The 13157-nt window shown below is 41.8% G+C and overlaps 1 protein-coding gene across 3 annotated transcripts in view; it reads left to right on the top strand.

The window, feature by feature from the left end:
- Positions 1 to 13157, top strand: part of Cdh6 (cadherin 6) — a 136152-nt gene that overhangs the window by 87091 nt on the left and 35904 nt on the right. The window lies entirely within an intron of this gene.

The following is a 13157-nucleotide window of genomic DNA, read 5'->3' as shown; positions in this document are numbered from 1 at the left end:
GAAACACAACAAAAGAGCAACAGAGGTCACGATGCCCGGGGTTGTCCTGTGAGGTCAAATAGCGGGGGCCAGAAGCTGCTCCCACAGCAGCAAGGCAATAGAGACGCAACTTACCAATAGCAACCCAGAATGCTAAGAATTTATCAACAGGAAGGTGTTCAAAGAATGTTTTGCCTGAGGAGATTTAAATAAACTTACACTCTGACCTTATAGACATCAAGCCCCAGTATGATCCCACCAGAGAGTAACATGGAGAAACAATGACTTTAGTGAGCATACCTTCAGAGGATGGATGAGGGGCTGCTTACAGAAGAGTAAGTAATCCCCAAAACACCACAAAAGAGTCTGACCACAGTGGGGTTGACTTTGTAGACCCTGCCCCATAAGAGTATTTATAATTTGATTTTTAAAACCATCAGTTCACACTATCATTTTGAATTTCCATGATTTCAGTTGTCATGAAACGTTAAACCATACCCGGGCCTTCTTTCTTTCTCCTGTCAACTATTGAAGGCATCTGACCTCTCAAAAATGATTTCCATTATTATAAGCATAATAGTGTAAGTTAAGTTTTTATAGATTATAATCTACTTATTATTGAACTGAAGTTCTATTGTGAAAACTTAGTGTTGATTTAATCTTTTAATTATCTGGATGTTTCACCTTCTCAAGAGCAAAATAATTGATGCCTGCTGTAAGATGAACTTTGACCTTAAATTTATGGAATAGTGTTCCCTACTCGGTCACAGGCTGCTCTTTCAATTTTATTTCACATATTGAATTTATACTTTTGAAACTTAAATCTTTGTAAACTCGGCAAAACCTCAGACTGAATGGCTTATTAATTTTTCTGTTCCCAGTGGTGCATGGCACAGATCTGTGCATTGGAGAAAGCCAAATATTAGTTGAATTAAACTACAATGTCGTCCGAAGATAAAAATCTTCTTTGTTATTTCAATATTGCCTTCCGTAGGTTTAGTGCTTCTTTTAAATGTACCTATCCTTTTGGTGCATTATGGTTAGAATTTTAATTTTTTAGTTTAAAAAAACTGTCTCCCAATTTTCCCAGCTTTAGTGAAGTCTAATTAACAAATAGAAATTATATAGAGGAGCTAAGGTGATTGCTCAGGGATAAAACACTTGCCGTGCATGTAAAGGGGTGGGAGATCAGATCCCCAGGCCTCCAGGTGGGGTAGCGTGTGTCTGTAATGCCAGTGCTCCTACAGAAAAGGAAAGCAGGGACAGGAGAGGCTCTGAACGTCACAGGCCAGCTAGCCTGGCATCCTCAGTAACAAACAAGAGATGCTGTCTTAAATACAGTCAACTGAGGGTGCCCTCTGACCTCCACATGTGTACCATAGCATGCACGCGCGCGCACACACACACACACACACACACACACACACACACCACATCACACTTACAAAATATATGTACACTTAAGAATACAATAGGGAGTTCTGATGTATGTATTCACTGAAATGGCTGCCATAGCCAAGCTAGTTAACATGGTTATTACTTCCCATAGTTTCCATCTGTGTACGTGAACAGAGAACGTTTACCATCCACTCATTGACCTGCTGATGTGAAGCACATGGCACGGTATAAGTAACTATTGACATGATGCTAGGCTTTTGCTCTCATGCCTTCCGGTTCACGGAGCTGAGCCTAAGGCGATACTGTTTTGTGTTATTCGGTTGGCAGCTGACTAAATTATTTTGAAGTCTGAGCAAGTATTAGATAATAAATATATAAACCGAATTTTTTATGAGGGTCTTTGTATGGAAACTACCTCTGCGTATTTCACAACGGAATAGTACACATGTTTTATGATACCACTGGAGAAAACCTGAACTCCCTCTGTGTAAACCAGGACAACCCAAAGCAGCAGGGTTAGACGTGCATACACAAGATAAATAAGGAGAGAGTATACAACAAGTAATACTGCGTCATAAAAGTCAGCTCCTTTAAGACTCACAAATAAAAGTCAGACAATATTTAAGGTCTTAGTAGAGAAAAGTTGGAAACAAAACCAGAGAAAGTGAGAGTTGACCAATAGGAATAAAATTTCTTGTTCTTAAAATTCTTAAGAAGTAAGCTAGGGAGATGGCTTACTAAGTAAAGTGCTTGCCTCGCATGCTTGGGAGCTTGGGTTTGATCCCCTAGAGCCCATAACAAATATGAAAAGGGAAAAACCAAGTCAAACATGGTGGCACCTGCTGGTCATCCCCACTCTGGGAAGACACAGATAGGCGGATCCTTAAGACTTACTGGCCAGCCAGTTTTATGAGAGACTCTGTCTCAAAAATAGAAGGCAGGGCTAGGGAGATGGCTCAATGAGTAAGAGCCCTTCCATCATAAACGTGATGACCTCCATTCAGATCCCAGCGCCCACATAAAAGCCAGGCATAGCCACGTGCCTGTAACCCCAGTGTTGGGAGGGGTCAGAGACTTGTGGATTCTCTTGAGTTTCCTGTCCAGTCAGGTAGAGTCAGATTTACTGAGAGACCTCATCTCAAGACCATAGAGAAGGTGGAAAGTTATAAAGTTGGATACTGGTCACCACACACATGTGCATGCACACACACATCTCACACACACACACACACACACACACACACAGAGTGAGAGAGAGAGAGAGAGAGAGAGAGAGAGACAGAGAGAGAGAGGGAGAGAGAGAGATGGCTCCCAGGGAATGACACGCAAGATTATCCTATGACTTCCACGTGCACAAACACACCCACACACATGCACATGCCTGCACACATGCACGTACACAGAGGCCTAAGACGCTACCATGTGCAGACAATTCAAAAGACATCACCAGAGAACTCATGTAGGACCTGAGACTGCTGATGACAATTATTTGACCAAAAGTGTCAGCGATGGAAAGCAGTGTGATGTCAAAAATGTCAGCTATGGAGTGCAGGGACAGAAAATGTCTACATGATTATCACCAACTACATCTTGTAACCAATATATTTAGAGTTCTCACAGGGGAAAAAAAATCACTGTTTCTAGGTAGCCACATTTTAAATCATTCCTCCACTTGTGAGTACAATTGCAAGAGAACAGGAAGGAAGACGTGCAAAATGTCTTGCCTTAAAATACAGTGATTTAAAGCATTAACATCCATCGTGTATTATAAAACATAAGGCTCACTTAAGATGGCCGCAGGTTAGGTTGGTTTGGTTTGGCTTGGCTAGTTTTTTGGTTTGGCAGTGATGAAAGTGGTGGTGGAGGCAGTAGCAGTAATGGTGGCCATGACAGTGGCAGACATGAGAAACAATAAATGATATATCCTGTAGAAAGCTACTTCCCCCCTAGAAGCCAGACAAAGCAAGCCACTCTTACCATGCCTGCATCTTGCATTCTCTAGCTATTCTCCCAACTGTTCAATATATCAAAGGGGAAAGGGACTAGCTATCCACATTAGATTAAAGCTATGATCGTCGCGGTTACCTCTGCCTTTCGCAGTAAAAGAGCTTTTTAAATCAAACCAAGAAAATTAAATGATGTCAGCAAACTTGAGTGGCAGTACTTTCTTCGCTTTGAGCCTTGTCAAGAGTCTAGCTATTACTGGCTTGAGTTGTGAATTGGTGATGTGACAGCCATAGTTTTGACTGCAGTGCAAACCGCCAAGTAACACCTGACGAAGCGGCAGGCGCTGGACAGAAAGCCCCAGGAAAGAGAACGCAGCAGAAGAGAGGTCATCCCCTGACGGGTCAGGAGGCAACAGGACTGTTTTCTGAGCAGAGCTTCCTTGCAGCCAGATGAGGAAAAAGGAAAATAGTTCCCCTCATGGTGCAAGGCTTGGAAGTTTGTGAACTACTCCCATGTGTGTGAGCGTTCCTCAAGTGCCCCGGGTCAACATTCACTCAGTTGAGAAAGACTCGGTCCTTTCGCATGTGAGGAGCTGGGATCTTCACCAGAGGTCGTCACCCACAGAACAGTGACACTGGGGCCAGAATCCAGGTGTAATCACAGAACCAAATATAAGGCTCACTGCCTATTTCATATGCCTGAGAAGATGGTAGTATAGTAAAGACTATTGTTGTGTGGCAAGCAAAGTAACAGCACAAAGGTTGAGAAGTTGGAGACCAGTGAGAAAAGCATTCACATCCAGGCCACTAGCAACTCAGGAGACCTGACAGCGTGGCCATCAGACAGCACGATCATCAGACAATGTGGTCATCGGACAGCATGGCCATCAGATAGTGTGGCCATCTGACAGCATGGCCATCAGATAGCGTGGCCATCAGACAATGTGGCCATCGGACAGCATGGCCATCAGATAGCGTGGCCATCAGACAATGTGGCCATCGGACAGCATGGCCATCAGATAGCATGGCCATCAGACAGTGTGACCATCAGTCAGTGTGGCCATCAGACAGTATCAGTTCTCCTTCACTGATCTTTCAAAGTTAATTCCCTTGGAAGGGGCAGAGCTCATAGCTTGTTCCAAAGCAAGAAAATCTAAGAAAGAAGCTCAGAATCTTTCTTCCGAGGACTGTCCCCCGCGTTACCTCCTTGACTGTACGAGCAGGTTGTGAAATTCAATTTAAACAGCATTTATTGAGCACATTCAGGATGCTTGAGAGCTATGAATTTGAGGAGGAAATGATCCCTCCCTCCGGCAAACTACTGCTTTTATAAAGATAGAGCTTTAGCGTTTTAGGTGCTAAGCCAGGGTCCGCAAAGAAGAATATAATATCCGACTTATTTTGTGCCTTTCAAGAACAATACATTTGGGGGACAGTCCATTAGTTTTAAATGTCTGTATTTTATCTATTTGTGTTTTCCTATAAGACATGTGTGTCAGAGAGAAGGACAAATAGAGGGCAATGTGCATGTGTGTGTGTGTATATGTGTGAGTGTGTATATGTGTGAGTGTGTATGTGTGTGAGTGATTATATGTATGTGTGTATGAGTGTGTGTGTATGAGTGTATATGTGTATGTGTGTATATGTGTGAGTGTGTATATGTGTGAGTGTGTATATGTGTGAGTGTGTATGTGTGTGAGTGATTATATGTATGTGTGTATGAGTGTGTGTGTATGTGTGTATATATGTGAGTGTGTATGTGTGTGTGAGTGCGTTTGTGTGTGTATGTGTGCGAGTGTGTATGTGTGTGAGTGTGTGGGTGTGTGTGTGAGTGTGTGTGTGTCCTCAGATTTGGCAAATGGCTGAAGAGATTATACTCTGAGGCCAAAAGATAGGATTATAGTTGGTGAGGTACAGTGCCTTAGTAAATCAATTTTTGACTGGGTATCTGGCTCGCAGCATGATTTACCACTGGCTTTTGAAAATGAAAATGTTAGACTAAGCAGGAGCTGAGACTAATGTCGCAGTCTGCCAAGACAAGAAAGACCTTGACTTCAGGAACCGAGCAAAAAGCAATAAACAATGCCTTTTTTGGGAAATAACTTCATGTGGTTAATAAACCAAGCAGGCATTTGTTTAATTGATAAATCCCAAATGAACAATAACATCTATTACAGTTTGTATCATTTATGCCAATAAAATTTACAAATCACTTAGCCTGGGGCCTAGGATATTAAATGAATCCAGAATGTACGCAGTCATTGTGGGTGCTGCTTTGGCAATATGGCCTAATGCAAACACGCATAGGCTTCAGAGCCAGGCACGTATGTCTTGGTAACATTTCTGGCTCTCCCTGTAACTTGAAGCGGATCACTTAACCCTGCTGACCTCAGTTACCAATTCTGGACCAAAAATAAGAAAGAGAGTAAAAACTAAAGGTTACCTCCTAGAAGCACTGCAGGATTTAAATGATGTAACACCCAGAGGGTCCGTGCCGTGCCTGAAACATGGCAAGCGTTCAGTGAGGGCTAGCCTTCCATTCTTTCACTAGGATGCTTCAAGGACTATGTACAGTTTAGTTCACCATGAACTCCAAAAACAGGGGATTCTTTTCTTGGTCTCTACTGTTGCTATTACAAATCACCATAAATGTAGTGCCTTCGAGCTGTGCGGAGGCACCACTTTGCAGCCTTACGGTTCGCATGTCTGAAATGGGTGTTGCTGGACTAAAGTAGTGATGGCTCAAGGCTGTTCCTCTGGAGATAAAAATGGTAGCGGCTCTCTGTAATCTCAGCACTCAGTAAGCTACAGCAGGAGGATTGCCATGATTTAGAGGCCAGCCTGGGCTATACAGTGGGTTCTCAGTCAGCCTAGGAGCCTTCTGGAAGGTCCAGGAGAGACTCTGTTTTCCTGCCACTTCTGCACCTTGAATTTCTTTGCATAATTAGCATCTCCAAAGTCCCCCAGGGCTATGCCTTTCTAGCTTCATCAAATTTCCTTTCACCTTCCTCCCTTCCCTCCTGGGCACTCTTCTTCACACCATGTTTGCTTTAGTAATCCCAGATAACATCCCTCACCCCCACTCCCATCTTAAGACCTTATCTTAATTAACCATGTGCACAACGTGCTTTTGCTACCCAGAGCAGCAGGTGATGGGTCCTGGAAATTAGGACCAGGAACACCAATATCCTGCCTGCTTCCACTATTATAACACTAAAGCTTTGTTCGTTTAAAACGCTTGGTTCTTTTGACGTTAAATTCAAGGTATTGGGTGTAAAAGATAAATGTCAAGGGAATTAATAAATTTCTCCTGCCTTGACTTAAAATTCTTTCGCTTTTAGCACTTTGTCAGAAATTCTCTTCCACAGAACACAAGACCTGTTTCAGTGGTTATTAAATCTAACAGAAGATAAAAGATTGAACTGGGTGGGATCCTGCATAACCGCAGCCAATGCAGAGAACCTTATTGTGTTGTCTAACTGTATTGAAATTCACAAGGTACACACTGAGAAGAAATTTGGAAGGATAGAAAGACAGACAGATAGACAGATCTCTAGATGACAATAGATAATAGATTGATGGAAGGGCAGATAAGTGGATAGAATGATGGATCGATAAATAAAAGATCAGTAGATTAAGATAAGTAGATAGGTAAAATAGATAAAATAGATTGGGAAGTAGTTAGATGAATTGATGATAGATTAGATAGATAATAGATAGGTAGATGATAGGTAGGTAGTTTTGTAGGTAGGTACATAGATAGATAGATAGACAGACACATACATACATACATACATACATACATAATCTCAGTTTTAAGCTTCTGGAGACATTGGTTAAGTATCTGCAGACATTTTTGGTTCTCATGACTTGAGAAGGTACTACTGGAGGCCAGAATAAGGACCAAGGACCCACTGTTCAGCTTCCTTTACTGACAGTTTGGCTCCCCAAACGTTTTGTTATAGAGAGCAGAGAGACAATAGTGTTGTTGATTCGAGAAACAAGCAAGTAGATTTTTGCTACTCAGCATTTAAAATATTGCTTGACACAGTGATGTCCTTGGTGAATGTTCATACAACTGAATGTAAAGATTCACAAGAAAAAGGTGTTAGCAAAACTCCCAAAAGAACCAGTATAATATAAACTTAATATCATTTTCCCAAAATTGCAATCAGAAAAATTGCAAAAGATTAGTCATATCAGATAATGTTTCAAAGGCAAACTATTTCCACTGTCATGAAAGCTAATTCTATTATTGGAATTACATAGGAAACACGTTTTTTCAGGTCAGTAAGAAAATGTGATATGACAGACAAGAAACATAGGCTGTGCAGGCACTTCCATTCTAAGTTTTGTCAGAAAAAAAAAGAATCAGAGTTTTCTAGATTCTCTCACAGGTTGTTTTACAAATCAAAAGTAAACCTGGGAGCAGGAGAGGCAGCTCAGTGGTTAAGAGAGCCAGCTGCTCTTCCAGAGGACTCAAGCTTGGGTATCCTTGGGGGGCAGTTCACAGTGACCCGTAGCTCCAACTCCAGGGGGTTAGGTGCCCTCTTCTGTCCCATCACCCATGTGATGCACATATACACATGCCAGCAAAGCACTCATACACATAAAACAAACACAAACGCATTTAACAGAAAATGAAATTTTTAGAAGCACTAGAAGAAGGAAGGCAGACAGCCAAGAATTTACCTAAAGAGCTATCCAAGGAGACTGCATTATTGAATCAGGCAGACGGTATTGTTATTGCACCAAATCTTTGACTCGATGCTTAACCTATATTGAGTTCCTAGTGTTCAATGGGACTAGGGCTTGAGGGATAAGCTATTTTAAAAAAAAAGACAATAAAGACGCCACCTCCCTTGTACATCTGAGTGCAGTGTGAGAAAGAATGTGGCCATGAAACACAAGAGAAGGAGTGTTTCTATTTTTGCTGACTTAATGGGTTTTATTACCCCAGGCACATATGCAAAGCTGCCTCTGATTTTCTCCCACACTCAGCCCTAAAACCATGCCCATGCCGGGCTCTCACAAGATAGTGAAGTCATTTTCCTCCCATCAGTAACCTAAGCCTCTCCAAGAAGCCTTCTTAGCCACCAAAGGGTTTATGCATTCTCTGGTTCCACACTACCTATTTATAGGTTCTCTGCTACCTTGTCATTCCTAACTAATAATAGTGGGACTCGAGTGTCTTATTTCTGCTTTCATTCCCTGTCTTTTTCCTATGAGTCAGTGTTCCCAAGCCTAAATTGTGAGTTTATAAAAGACATGTATGAGATGATTTTACGTATTGCCTGATGCAACCCTCTAGGCCAATAAATGTTTTTTAAGTGGTCAAGGTTGACAGCATTAAATTAGTTCATGATGGAGCAATGTGTCTGTGAATCAGAGGACTTTCTATTCCCTTCTACAATAGGGTGATACTTGAGAAAGTTCCCTAAATAGGGCTGCTTCTTCACGACTGACTGGGGACCTCTGAGCAACACCAAATCTATTTATCATGATCAGGGATCTCAATGCATTTGTAACTGCTCTGAGCCCTGTCAACAAAGATAAAGCAAGGTAGTTTTATTATTCTGTTTTATTGAGGTTCAATTGGTTATTGAAGGAAACTATTCAGAGCCAACGCAGCACCTTGAATTATTCCTTTGGATTGCTCAAAGCAGACCATGTGTCTGATATGTGATAGCGATTACTGAATTATCCAGTGACTTTGGGAGCGTGTGCATATTCTTGATATCCAGAGTTCTCCTAATGTCAAGAAGACATCAGACGGGGACGCTAAGATTTGTTGACTGTCTGCTATGTGCCAGAACCTCCATCCATCATCAAAGTCTAATCCAAGATGACCTTTACGACACTCACTCAGTCCTCGTTTGTGATCATTATTTATTGAGCATCTATCATGCGCCCGTGTGTTGAGTCCTGAGACTACTGAAATGAGGGAACCAGACAGATGGCATGCATTCTTCCATGATATGTGGTCTAGTTAAAAAAACTAAAATAAAAAGAAAAACAGTTATAAAATGAGTCATTAAAAGAAAAGAATATACTGCTGGTTTATTGGGAAAAATGTTGAAAGTACATAGGAGGAGACTCTTAGACTAGCGATGGAAGGAAGGCATCCCTGAAAAGAGAAGAGTAAGAAGCCCTGACACTTGAATTGGATTAACTAGATAAAGACTCTAAAATGGATTTATGCCAAGTGGGACTACCTGAGGAAAGACTTAGCTGTGAAAGAGACAAATGTATTCTTAAAAACCACAGGAAGCAGAGTGTGGTGAGAGCAAGGTCTTGTTCAGAGAGAATGGTGGCCAATGAAGCTAATGAGAGGATGAAAAGCCACCATGGAAAGGGCTTTGTCCCGAGGAAACAGAGGACACTAAAGGGTTGAGGTAGAATAGGGGCATCTTCCATGTTTATGTGATTGTAAAATGGGTCTAGTGACCAGAAAATAGAAGAAAGTGTGTGTGTGTGTGTGTGTGTGTGTGTGTGTGTGTGTGTGTGTGTGTGTGTGCATTTGAAGGGCAAAAATATATCGAAGAGAAATGGTGGTGGAAACAGAAAATAATGAGTCAAGATATATGTTATATGTAAGAGGTAGGAAGACTGTCAAGTGCTCTCCAGGATTGTCAGGTGCTCTCCAGGATGACCTTCTACTTGGGATGTACTGAGTATAAGTGGGCTAAGAGACTTGCTCTGGAGGCAGATACGTCCTTGAAAGCATTTCATCGTTGAAATATATCTCAAGGAAATGATCAGTCACCCTGGGCATTGATGGCTATGTCTCATAGGTAGTAGCTGCATGCTTGAAAAAAACAAAGCCAAAGAAATGACCTCACTTGAGATAATCCATGAAATACGGAAGGAAAGGCCCTGAGACACAAGCCTAAAGCCCACAGCATTTAAGGGGCCGTGAAGGGAAGAATAGTTGCCATAGTTAATTATTATGAAAACTGTGTTGCAGGGGACAGATGGAGTCTAGCATGGCTTAATTAATTTGCTAATTAATAGGAAAGCCAAAATTCAAACCCAAATCTTTCCATTTTCAGAAATCTACCTTCTGAGTCCTTCATATTTGCAAACACAGTAGCAACCTGCAGAAGGCTTTCCCTGAGCTAGACTCTCCATCAAACATGTGCACGTATTCTATCAGCAATTTTCAGAGCAACGTACTTGTAAATGAAATATCATTATTATTCCTATCGTAGATGATGGAATAGTCCTTGAAAAGCTAACGAAGTTTCCCAAGGTGACAAGATGAGTATGTAGTGTGAATTTATACCCATTGCTTTCTCTCACGAAAGTGAGTTCTTTCACCCATTGTGACTGTACTGGCTAAAACAACGGCTCAGACCCCAGAAGTCATCAGAGTTAGTTATAGGCTTCCATTTCTCATTGCAGAAAATGCAGCATCTACTCAAACACCGACAAGCAGGCACCTATTTCACGGAGTAGTTCAACAAAAGTGTAGCTGTCCTCGCCCAGTGTTAGAAATACTTTCAAAAGTGGGAACGGAAATAAATACAGGATTTGGCTATGGAAGTAATCGTCTCTGTACATGTGTGTTTAACTTTTGATTTTAAGTCTTCATGTACCTCCCCCCGCCCCAATTTTGTCTGAATGAACCCTGATCTGGGTACCTAGCAAAAAATCCTGGGTGAGGTTAATGAATGTCATGGATAGTTTGCTTTGAAAAAAATCTGTTTGTTGGTTTTAATCTCTGTGTGTTGTACACACACGACACATAAAAACTCCCGTTTAGATTTTATATATATGACCTAACGAATGGAATTCTGGGCAACTTTATAACTTTACCAAACTTTACAACCTTACTTCAACTAGCCTACATTTTAACATGAGATATTGATCATAACTAGAAATGTTTCTTGGTCAGTATATACAAGGAAAATTACAAAAAGTAAACAAGATTAGAGAGGGAGCTCTCCTGAGTTCCATTCCCAGCACCCACCTTGGACAGTTCACAACGGCCTGTAATTTCAATTCCAGGGAACATGCACTGTCTTCTGGCCTGCTCGGGCACCAACACACACATGCACATACTCATACACAGATGCACACACATACATGTCATTAAAAATAAAGGTCATTAAAGTGGATCCATTAGAGGGCTTCTCAACACACAAGTTGCAGGGGGAACTGCCCTGAGTTTCCAAGTCTAGGCCGGGCATTATGCTTCTATGGATGTCCCAGGTCACACTCCTGCCATCTTTGAGAACCAGTGAGACACTATAAAGAGATAATCACTGTAACAGCAACATATTAAAAAAAATAAGCAGAAAGCAGAATTATCATGACTGAAGTTAAGATACTTTTCTGTATCATATTAGATGCTGGTCAGGCAAGAGATGACTCTGAAACCCAGGGTCCCATCCGTTTGTGGTCTGCTGTGCCCCCAGGCTCAGTCCTCATCAGCCTTCAGGAAACCTGGTTCAGCCTGGGAATAAAATTCTGTAAGCCAGTTTCTGTTAAGTGGTAGGCACTGACAATTACACACACATGTATTATCTTATGAAAAGGTGATCCAAGGCCAAGCAGCCAGGTGCCAGTCAGAACTACTGACTAGGGAGGAACAGAGGAAGGCAGGGCTATGGTTTGGATAGTAACTGTCTCCCAGAGGCCCAGGTACTGAAGCAACCCTGTCAGACATGCAGCTTGTGGTCCATGTGCATCCCAGGATATCCAGAAATAAGGGGCACACACACACAGACACACACACACACACACACACACACACACACACACATGGTGAGACAGCTCGGTGGCCTGGCTGGAAGTAGAATCTTTATGAAACAATGGATAGTTTAATAACTCTGATTGCTGGCAGCTGGTCTCCGTTTAGAATAGCTCTGGCTCTCATCCGCTTTGCTTCCTGACAAGTAGGAGGCGAGCAGCTACCTCAGCCCCCTTGCCACAGATCCAAAGCAATAGAGCCAAGCAATTATGAACTAAAGCCTCTGAAACCATGAGCCAAAATAAACCAAAATAAATTAGCTCTCTCAGGTAGTTCCTCACAGAAATGCAAAGTTAGCAGGAGTTTGCAGAACAATTAGCACCTGTCACAATTATGCTAGTCTCGACTTTGTCATCTGTGAAATAATTATCAGATGTAAATGAGCTAACTCATGTAAAGTCATTAACACTCATGTAATAAAATATATGATATGAAAATTTTAACATATTTTTTATTTACCCAATCCTATAATCACTAAACCGGAATCAATTTCTAAGACTTGTCTTCCTGCAGGGTTCAATTTCTTTCTAATATAAAATTTACCCACCAAATCTCCCCAGCCTTCACTATCTGAAGTGAATTTATTTACTGTGTAGTTACTTTTCCGTTGCTGTGATGAGACACCATGACCAAGACAGCCGACAAAGGAAACCTTGCAAATGGGGACTTGCTTACAGTTTCAGAGGGTGGGGCCAGGATCAGCATGCTGGGGAGCAAGGCAGCAAGCAGACAGGCATGGTGCTGGAGCAAGAGCAGAGAGCTCCCATCTGATCCACAAACAATAAAGCCCAGAGTGAGAGAGAGAGAGAGGGGGGGGGGGGAAAGACTGGGCCTCATGTGGGCTTTGAGATTTCACTGCCTCCAACAAGTCTATACCTCCTAATCTGTCCCAAACAGTTCCACCAGCTGGGGACCAAGCATTCAAATATACAAAGTCTATGAGAGCCATTCTCATTCAAACCACCACAGGACAATATATAGGAAAATGTACAAATATATACAAACATGTATAATAATAGCAGGTAATCCTCCTTTTGACATAAATTGATGATACACTCACTTCCTAGTTCAAAACAATA

Source organism: Myodes glareolus, chromosome 15 (assembly GCF_982192425.1).
Source record: "Myodes glareolus chromosome 15, mMyoGla1.1, whole genome shotgun sequence".
Taxonomy (NCBI): domain Eukaryota; kingdom Metazoa; phylum Chordata; class Mammalia; order Rodentia; family Cricetidae; genus Myodes; species Myodes glareolus.
This window is presented reverse-complemented; position numbering and strand designations above follow the sequence as displayed.